Here is a 10,597-nt window from a genome sequence, read left to right on the forward strand (position 1 = left end):
ACGTATATAGCCACACTATTAACAACAGCCAAATTATGGAAAGAGCCCAAATGTTCATCGATTGATGAATGGATAAAGAAGTGATATATATATATATATATATATATATATATATATATATATATATATTACTCAGCCATCAAAAACAATGAAATCTTGCCTTTTACAGTGATGTGGATGGAACTAGAGTGCATTATGCTAAATGAAATAAGTCAGAGAAAGACAAATACCATATGATTTCACTCCTATGTGGAATTTAAGAAACACAAGACATGAACATAGGGGAAGGGAAGGAAAATTAAAATAAGATAAAAACAGAGAGGAAGGCAAGCCATGAGAGACTCATAACTACAGAGAACACACTGAGGGTTGCTGGAGAGGAGGTGGATGGGGGCTAAAATGGGTGATGGGCATTAAGAAGGGCACTTGTTGGGATGAGCACTGGGTGTTATATATAAGCGATGAATCACTAAATTCTGCTCCTGAAACCAGTACTACACTATATGTTAACTAACTTGAATTTAAATAAAATCTTGGAAGAAAAAAAAAATAAGCAAAATATTCTGTCTTCTCCCTCACATAGTTCATTCTGGCTATTCCTTTGTCTTGGCTGTGTCATGGGGCGGGGGGGGGGGGGGTCTCTGAAGACACCATGTACAGAGGTTGCCAGTGACAGTTCATTAGTGCATCATACAGCTCCTTCCTCTGTTCCATGAACTCCTTGTTGGCCTTAGTCACATCCAGCTATGGCAAGGGATCATTCAGTGCACTATCTCCAACTTCTTCATAGGTCTATGTGGTGCTCTGGGTGTAGCCATATTGGGAGTAACTATAGCTGTTGCTGCCTGTGTTCTCTGGTCATAGCTCCACTAGGCATGGTAATTCTGGTACTGCTAGTAACACTGGCTGTAGCTATGAAGACACATCTGATTATATTCCACTGGCTTCATATGGCTCACTTTAGCCATTGTCATGCTCAAAAGCACTGGTTTAGACCCCAGTCTCACTGCTCCCTGGCATTCTATCAGGGTTTGCTTCTGTTCCAGTTCATCTGTGAATTCCATAAAACCAAAACCCTTAGTCACACCTGCCTGCCTGGTCCAAAACCACCTTGCCTCCTCAACAGGAGGGGCAGATGTTGACAGTCAACCATATACATACAACTTGCCAAAATCAACATCTGGAGTCAGCCCTCCCCCCTCAAAAAAGGGAGTACTCAGGGCTATTATCTGGTTATTTCCCATAAGTGGCATAGTTTAGTTTAAAACGTTTTGCAAGTGTGGCTCCTGGAGAAGTATCCCATTAAGTTTATGCAAACCCTTCTTAGCTGTGGCCAAATCTGTGCTTTCTACAGAGAAGTAGCCAGCTGGGATACCAGTGAGCGCCATCTACTTTGTTCTTATTTTTCAAGATTGTTTTGGCTATATGCGGTCCCATGCAATTTCATATGAATTTTAGAATCAGTGTGTCAATTTCTACAAAGTAGTCATCTGTACTGACCCTTCAGAGCCTGGAGCCTGCTTCAGATTCTGTGTCTCCCTCTCTGCCCTTCTCTCTCTCTCTCTCTCAAAAATAAATAAACATTCAAAAATATATTTTTTAAATTATGGTGTAATTAACATTTAACATTATATTAGTTTCAGGTGTAAAACATAATGATTGGATATTTGTATATATTGCAAAATGATCATCATGCTAAGTCTAGTTAACTTCTGTCACCATACACAGTTACTATATGTGTATATATATATATATATATATATATATATATATAATTTACATAGATATTATATATTTACATAAATATATATATTTTACTTACATAAATATATATATTTTAAGGACTTTTAAGGTCTCTTCAGCAACTTTTAAATATACAATACAGCATTTCATATTAGTTACCATGCTGCACATTGTATCTTATTTATTTTATAACTGGAGGTTTATAACTTTTGACACCCTTTGCCTATTTCTACCACCCTCCACTCCCTGCCTCTGGCAAACCACCGATCCATTCTCTGTATCTGAGCTTGGTTTGTTGTTATTGTTGTTGTTTAATTTCACATATAAATGAGATCATAGGTATTTTTTTTCTCTGTGTGACTTATTTCATTTAGCATAGTGTCCTCAATTCCATCCGTGTTGTCACTAATGGCAAGATTTCATTCTTTTTTGCGGCTAAATAGTATTCCATTGTGTGTATATGTGTGTGTGTGTGTGTGTGTGTGTGTCTGTGTAACACATTTTCTTTGTCCATTCATCCACTGAAGGACACTTATGTTGTTTTTATATCTTAGCTATTTAAAAAATCACTTCAAAGAACATGGGAGTACAGATACCTTTTTAAATTAGTTTATTCATTTTCTTTGGATAAATATCCAGAAGAAGAATTGTTAAATTGTATGGAATTTATATTTTTTATTATTTGAAGAACCTCCATACTGTTTTCCTTGCTGGAGAGTTACATTCCCACCACAGGACTCAAGGGTTCCCTTTTCTCCACATCTTCATCGACATTTGTTATTTCTTGTTTTTGGATTCTGGTCATTGTAACAGGTGTGAGTGAGGTGGTATCTCATTGTGGTTTTGATTTGCATTTCCCTGATGATGAGTGATGTTGAGCATCTTTTCATGTGTCTGTTGACCATTGGCATGTCTTCTTTGGAAAAATGTCTATTTCAGATCCTCTGCCCAATTTTTTAAAAAAGTTTATTTAAAAAATAAGCTTAGCTATTTAGAGAGAGAGAAAGGGAGCATGAACAGAGAGGGGCAGAGAGAGAGAGGGGCAGAGAGAGAGGGGGAGAGAGAATCCCAAATAGGTTCCATGCTCTCAGCACGGAGCCAGACTTGGGGCTCAATCTCATGAATTATGAGGTCATGACCTTAGTCAAAACCAAAAGTCGAATGGTTAACTGACTGAACCAATCAGATGCCCACCAAAGTCCTTTGCCCAGTTTTTAATCAGATTGTCCAGTTGTGTGAGTTCTTTATATATTTTGGATATTAACCTCTTGTCAGATATATTATTTACAAATATGTTCTCCCATTCCATGGATTGCCTTTTCATTTTTTTTGAAAAAAAAATTTTTTAATGTTTATTTATTTTTGAGAGAAGGAGACAGAGCACAAGCAGGGGAGGGGCAGAGAGAGAGACAGAGAGGGAGACAGAGAATCTGAAGCAGGCTCCAAGCTCCAGGTTCTGAGCTGTCAACCCAGAGCCCCATGCGGGGCTGGAACCCACAAACCAAACAGTGACATCGTGACCTGAGCTGAAGTCGGACACTTAACTGACTGAGCCGCCCAGATGCGCTGGCTTGCCTTTTCATCTTGCTGATGGTTTCCTTTGTTTTGCTGATGCTCTTTAATTTGATGTAGTTGCACTTCTTTGTTTTTGCTTTTGTCGCCTTTGCTTTTAGAGTCTGATCTAAGAACTCACTGTCTTTAAGAGTCTATTATGGGAAATTAATAATCAGGCAAATGTACAAAAGTAAAAAATTCTAGAGAAAAATAAATAAAAATAAAAACTCACTGTCCAGGTGGATGTCAAGGAGTTTATTGCTTATGTTTTCTTCTAAAAGTTTATAGCTTAAATCTTCCACTCATGTTTTTAATCCATTTTTTTTTTATTTTAGATTTTATTTTTAAGGAATCTCTACACCCAATGTGGGGCTTGAACTCACAGCCCCGAGGTCAGGAGTTGTATGCTTCGCCTACTGAGTCAGCCAGCTGCTCCTCAGGCCTTTAATCCATTTTGAGTTATTTTTTGTATTTGGTGTAAAATAGTAGTTGTTTCATTTCTTTTGCATGTGGCTGTTCAGTTCTCCCAGCACCGTTTATTGAAGAGACTGTCATTTCCCCATTGTATATTCTTGCCTCTTTGTCATAAATAGTTTTTGCATGGGTTTATTCCTGGGCTCTCTATTCTACTTGCCAATTTTAAAATTGGTTTATTTGTTTTCTTGCGATTGAGTTGCTTAAATTCCTTATAAGATGTATGGTTTGTAAATATTTGCTCCCATTCCATAGGTTGTCTCTGTTGGTTGTTTCCTTTGTTGTGCAGAAGCTTTTACGAATGATGTAGTCTCACTCTTTTCTGCTCCTAATGATGGTGCTGAGCAGAAGCTTTTTATCTTGATGAGGTCCCAATAGTTCATTTTTGCTTTTGTTTCCCTTGCCTCCGGAGACATGTCAAGTAAGAAGTTGTTGTGGCCAAGGTCAAAGAGGTTGTTGCCTGTGTTCTCCTCTAGGATGTTGATGGTTTCTTGTCTTCTATTTAGGTCTTTCATCCATTTTGGGTTTATTTTTATGTATGGAATAAGAAAGGGTCCAGATTCATTCTTCTGCATGTCACTGTCCAGTTTTCCCAACACTATTTGCTAAAGAGTCTGTCTTTTTTCCATTGGATATTCTTTCCTTCTTTGTCAAAGATCAGGTTGACCATATACATGTGGGTTCATTTCTGGGTTCATTATTCTGTTCCATTGACCTATGTTTCTGTTTTTGTGCCAGTACCATATTGTCTTGATGATTATAACTTTTAATAAAGCTTGAAGTTTGAATTGTGATGCCTCCAGCTTTGCTTTTCCTTTTCAGGATTGCTTTGGCTATTCAGGGTCTTTTCCGGTTCCATACAGATTTTAGGATTGTTTGTTCTAGCTCTGTGAAGAATACTGGTGTTATTTTGATAGGAGTTGCATTGGATATGTAGATTGCTTTGGGTGGTATCAACATTTTAACAATATTTGTTCTTTCAATCCATGAACATGGATTGTTTTTTCCATTTTTTTTTGTGTCGTTTTCAATTTTTGTCATAAGGTTCCTATGGTTTTCAGCATATAGATTTTTCACCTCTTTGTTTAGGTTTATTCCGAGGTATTTCATGGTTTTTGGTGCAATTGTAAATGGGATCGATTCCTTGATTTCTCTTTCTGCTGCTTCATTATTGGTGTATAGAAATGTGACCGATTTCTGTACATTGATTTATATCCTGCTATTTCACTGAAATCATGGATCAATTCTACAATTTTTTGATGGAGTCTTTTGGGTTTTCCACATAGAGTAGCATGTCATCTGCTAACAGTGAAAGTTTGACCTCCTCCTTGCCAATTTGGATGCCTTTTATTTATGTTGTCTTATTTTTTCTATTTCTGTGAAAAATGCCACTAGAATTTTGATAGGTATTGCATTGAATTATAGATGGCTATAGGGAGTTGGACATTTTAACAATATTATTTTTTCAATTCATGAACAAGGGATTTCTATTCATTAATTCTGTGTCTTAATTTATCAGTGTTTTACAGTTTTCAGTGTACAGGTCTTTCACCTCCTTGGTTAAATTTATTCCTAAGGTTTTTTTGTTTGCTTTTGTTTTTGATGCTATTGTAAAGGGAATTGTTTTCTTAATTTTTTTTTTGAATCGTGCATTATTAGTGTATAGAAATGCAACTGATTTTTGTATGTTAATTTAGTATCCTACAACCTTACTAAATTTGTTAATAGTCCTAATAGGTTTGATGGAGTCTTAAGGATTTTCTATATATAAGATCACGTCATCTGCAATTTTACTTCTTACTCTATGGCTTCGATGCTTTTTATTTCTTTTTCTTCTCTATTTGCTTTGGCTAGAACTTCTAGTACTATATTTATTAAAAGTGGTAACAGTGGGAATCTTTGTTTTTTCCTGATCTTGGAGGAAAAGCTTTCAGTTTTCCCTCTTTTTAAAAAAGATTTTTTTAAGTTTATTTACTTTTGAGAGAGAGAGAGAGAGAGAGAGCGCGAGAGCACGAGCTGGGGAGGGGCAGAGAGAGATAGAGACACAGAATCTGAAGCAGGCTCCAGGCTCCGAGCTGTCAGCACAGAGCCTAAAGCAGAGCTTGAAACCCACAAACTGTGAGGTCATGACCTGAGCCGAAGTCGGATGCTCCACTGACTGAGCCACCCCGGTGCTCCTCAGTTTTCACTATTGAGCATGATGTTAGCTGTGGTCTTGTCATATCTGCCTTCATGTTGAGGTACATTTCTTCAACCTGATTTGTTGAGAATGTTTTTTATCATGAAAGGGTGTTAAGTTTTGTCAAATGCTTTTTCTGAAACTATTGAGAACTTTTAAACTATTAAACTTTTATCCTTCATTTTGTTACTGTGGTGTATCACAACTGATTTCTGGATGTTGATGGATGTTGATGGAGGCAAGCGTGGTGCCTGAATCGAGGAGGAAGTCCTGGACACAGAGTCCACTTGAGCCTGGGTGCATGGGTGCTGGTCTAGTGCTGTGGTGGGCTAGAGACTGGGGCCATAGGGGCCATTCAGGCAGTGGAGCAGGCCTGGAATTTGGGGCCATAGGAGCTAGACTGGACGCTGAGTCTGAAGGTGTTGGCCTGGTATATAGGGGGCTAGCCTTGCATTAGGGCATGCCTGGATTCTGGGACTGCAGGGGCAGATTCTTTCTTAATTCTTGATAGCATTCATCTTTTTTTCAGAATCATTTGACTTCCCTATAATTTCTTTTATCCAATCTTTCTTACTTACACCAAAAGAAATGTATTATATAGATTACACACACACAGGAGTAGTTCCTCCTCATTCATGATTCCATATTTCTGAATTTGCCTGTTTGCTGAAATGTATTTGTCGCCCCCAAATCAGTACTTTCATGGTTATTCACGGAAATGTGCAGATCAGTGAAAAATTTGAGTTACACAGCATTCACATTCCCAGCTGAAGTCAAGCAAGGTGATGCTCTTCCTTCTTCCTTCTGCTCTCATAATAAGTGTCCTTTTGGTGGTCTACTCAGTGCCAATTTTTTTTTTCAGTTTTGTACTTTCCATTATTTATTCTGTTGTTTAAAATGGCCCTTAATTACAGTGCTGAAGTGCTGTCTAGTGTTCCTAAGCCCAAGAAGGCTGTGATGTTTCTTACAGAGAAAGTACATGTGTTAGAAAAACTTCTTTCAGGCATGAGTTATAGTATTATTGGCTGTGAGCTCAATGTTAATGAACTAACAAAATGTAATAAATAAGGTGTCTTTAAACAAAGACACACATAAAACAAGTTATGCATTGATCAGTTGATAAAAATGTGAACCAGAGACTCACAGGAATCTAACCCTATTCTTAGGAGCAATCCATTTTAAATAATAGAATTCTAAGGGGAAATATGAGGTGATGTGAAAGCTCATATGAGGGGCACCTAATCAAAGCTAAGGGTGTTAGGAAATGTATTCTGGAGGAAGGAATATCTAAACTAACCTTTTGGGCCCTATGGGAGCTTACCAATTAAAGATGTGAAGGACTAGAGTTCCAGGCAGAAGAAATCAACATGTGAAGGTCTAGGGGCAACTCAAATAAGTCTAATTTCAGGGAGTAAAAGAAATGCTTTGTCTCTTCGCTGGTGCTATCTGTCTCTCTCTGTACACGCTCTGTGTGTGTGTGTGCGTGTGTGTGTGTCTGTGTGTGTATGCACGTGTGCCTAGCAAAGTGTGTTTATGTAGCAAATATTCAGAGATGAGCCTAGGTAGTCAGAGGATAGATTGTAAATGGCTTTGTAAGTCTATTAGGGATTATGGACTTTATGCTAAGAGCAATTGGGAGGTACCAGTAGATCTTAGGCAGTGAAAAGTTATATAATATATGTATGGTAGTATAATTTGCTTTTTGATGGCTCTGGCAGTATTTTTTTTAAATAAAAATGAAGAATTTCTAACACTAATAGTTACATTGTATCAAGCATGAACAGTATCCTAGATTATGAACTTGAAAATAACTTCCTACATCAGTTGGCAGCTTCCATTCCTCTGTAAAACACACTGACTGACAAGTAACCCACATGGAGTTAGCAGGATTCACCTTCCGGAAAGTCTGCTTGGTTTTGCTTTCTGCATGTGTGCCAAAAATTCAGTTATGTCTCTTCTGAAACTTATTTTTGCTATGTATTTTAAGGAATGGATGAAATATAAATTTGAGCAAAGTGTATTTTTCTATGAAAACAAAGTTTAACACGAAGTAGGTGAAAAAATTGTAAAAAATTGGGAAAAAATTAAATAGAATGAATTGGCACTCAGCTTGCTTGTCAGGAGTCTTTAAGAGCTCCTTCCACTTAAACTCAAACTGCAAATCATAGAGGTTCATTATAATTGTGGTTTATGACTTCAAACCCTAGGTTGTGGTTAGATACTTAAAAAATATCTTGGCCCTATATCAAAAGAGTGGTAAATAAATGTACATTTACTTATTTTAAGATAAAACAGTTTAAAACATATTTAAGATCTATTGATTTGTCTCTTGACCAACTTTTTTTGATTCGCTAAATACTAGCCCTGATCGCATGAGATAATATGGTTTTTGTATATTACGCAGAAATTAGGCATAAATTATGAGTATTGGAACATTTAAAAATCCTCTAAAAACCATCTTGATAGGCAAAGCTTTTCTTTAAACACTCCGCAGTATTGAAGGATTTGATGTCCACCCTCTACTGGGGCCATGAAATCAGTGGCTTTGCCTCTGGAAGGTCAGCTTTTAACATATTAAAGAAGATCTGGCCACCATAAGGCAGATGACAGAAATCCTGGCAGTCTTCCTTCCCTTCTGATCTGCCAGTCAGGTTTTTGGAGCCGTTTCCATTTTCTCCTTTCCTCTCTCCAGGAGCAGAGGTAACTTGGAAGAAAATGCAACAAAAACAGCTTGATGAGGCTGATAAAGGCTCCCTGCATTCCACCCCCCACCCTGCCCCCCACCAGTAGCTCCTGCTCACACAGGCAGGGCAAAGCAGGGGTGGAACAATAGTGTTTAATGTGAGGGACCTCACTTTGACATCTGTTTTCCAAAACTTACATAGCTCACATAGTTTATTTTTGTCTAGAAATCACTAAACAGCTCATGTAGCTTCAAAAAGTGCAGAAAGACAAAGTCACATATTATTAGTACAGCCTTGAGCAAGACGGTAAGTAGCCTCTCTGATCTTCAGTGTTTCCATTTGATAAACAGGATAAGGAAAACTAATTCGTAGGATTGCTCTAAAGATACAGTGAGATAATATATATAACATGCCTATTATTATTATTATTATTATTATTATCTTTGTGGTTAAACAGGTATTATTTTCATGCCCTTGGGCAAAGAATAATTTTCCACTACCAAGGAGTTTGTTTTTTTTTTTTTTCCAGGAAGTTGGAAACATTAGGAGGAAGACACATAAAAATGGTGAGGGTGGAAAGGGACATCCAATCAACCAAAACAGCTGAATCAACTATGATGGAAAATGATATGATGTCACGATCAAATAACATTTGTATTATATTAGGAGATCTCCAAATGCAAAGAGACCACAGCTGAACACACAGCCTATCATCTATTCTGTAGCCTATATTACCAGTCAATCTTGATGATGACATAAGCAGCCACTCAAGATCCTCAGTCTGACAATCTGGGTGTCATACTGAACATATCTCCCTTCCCCACCCAATCAACTAACTCTGTTGATTCTAGCCCTAAGAACTGAATCTCCCATGCCTTTCCTCTCCCTTCCAGTGTCACAAGACTTCTGCATCTCCTCACCGGCTTTTGGAAACACCTCTGAACTGGCCTCTTCTCCTTCAATCTATCCTTCAGTAATCCTACTTTCATACTGATACCAAAGTGACCCTGCTAGATAGACTGGTGTCAAGTCCCTTCCCTGATTAATTTCTTTCACTACTTCCTAATCACTTGCAGTGTATGTCAATGTCCTTATGTACATCTGGAGGGTTATTACAGGAGTTAGCACATATGAAGTGCTTAAACAGTGCATGGGACACAGTAAATATTATAGAGGTGTCTGCTATTATTTTTTTTAATGACCTGATCTTCACTCTCCTTTTCAATCTAAAACACTGCGACTCTGTCACAATCATTGCTCAAATTTCCAAACACATGGTACTATTACACATCTCTGGGCGTCACACACGTAGATGGTGCTCCATTAAAAAAAATTTTTTTAACGTTTATTTATTTTTGAGAGACAGAGACAGAGCATGAACGGGGGAGAGGCAGAGAGTGAGGGAGACACAGAATCCGAAGCAGGCTTCAGGTTCTGAGCTGTCAGCACAGAGCCGGGTGGGGTCTCAGACTCACAAGCCATGAGATCAAGACCTGACCCGAAGCCCAACACTTAACAGACTGAGCCACCCAGGCGCCTCTGCCCCGTTGTTTTTAAGACTTCCTGGTTGTACCCATCTACGTATGGAACTCTTATTCTTCTTAAAACCCCAGGTCCTCTGGTGTTTCATAGCCGACTTCCATATACCACATAGTTAATTTCTTCCAAACTCAGCGCAACCTTCTGCACGTCCGTCTCCAGTGGTAACCACCACCTTGGATTATAATTTGCTTGTATTTTCCCCTGCCCTAACAGGTAGCGAACCTTAGAATGCAAGGAAGACTGTATCTTGCTTATTTCAAGCACCTGAGTGAATGCTGACACATAGTAAGCACCTAGTGCGCATTTATTTAATAAATGTTTTTTTAGTAAGCGAGAAGTGTAGGCTACAATCACACAAAATGTAATCAGGAATATTTTGTAATAAAGAAAGAAATTCCCACTTGAGCAGAAAGAGGAAGTT

General features: G+C 38.0%; 1 pseudogene; it reads right to left on the reverse strand.

The window, feature by feature from the left end:
- Positions 1-615: 615 nt before the first annotated feature.
- LOC122226038 lies at positions 616-1,388 on the reverse strand (annotated as a pseudogene).
- Positions 1,389-10,597: the final 9,209 nt, after the last annotated feature.

Source organism: Panthera leo, chromosome C1, assembly GCF_018350215.1.
Source record: "Panthera leo isolate Ple1 chromosome C1, P.leo_Ple1_pat1.1, whole genome shotgun sequence".
Lineage (NCBI taxonomy): Eukaryota > Metazoa > Chordata > Mammalia > Carnivora > Felidae > Panthera > Panthera leo.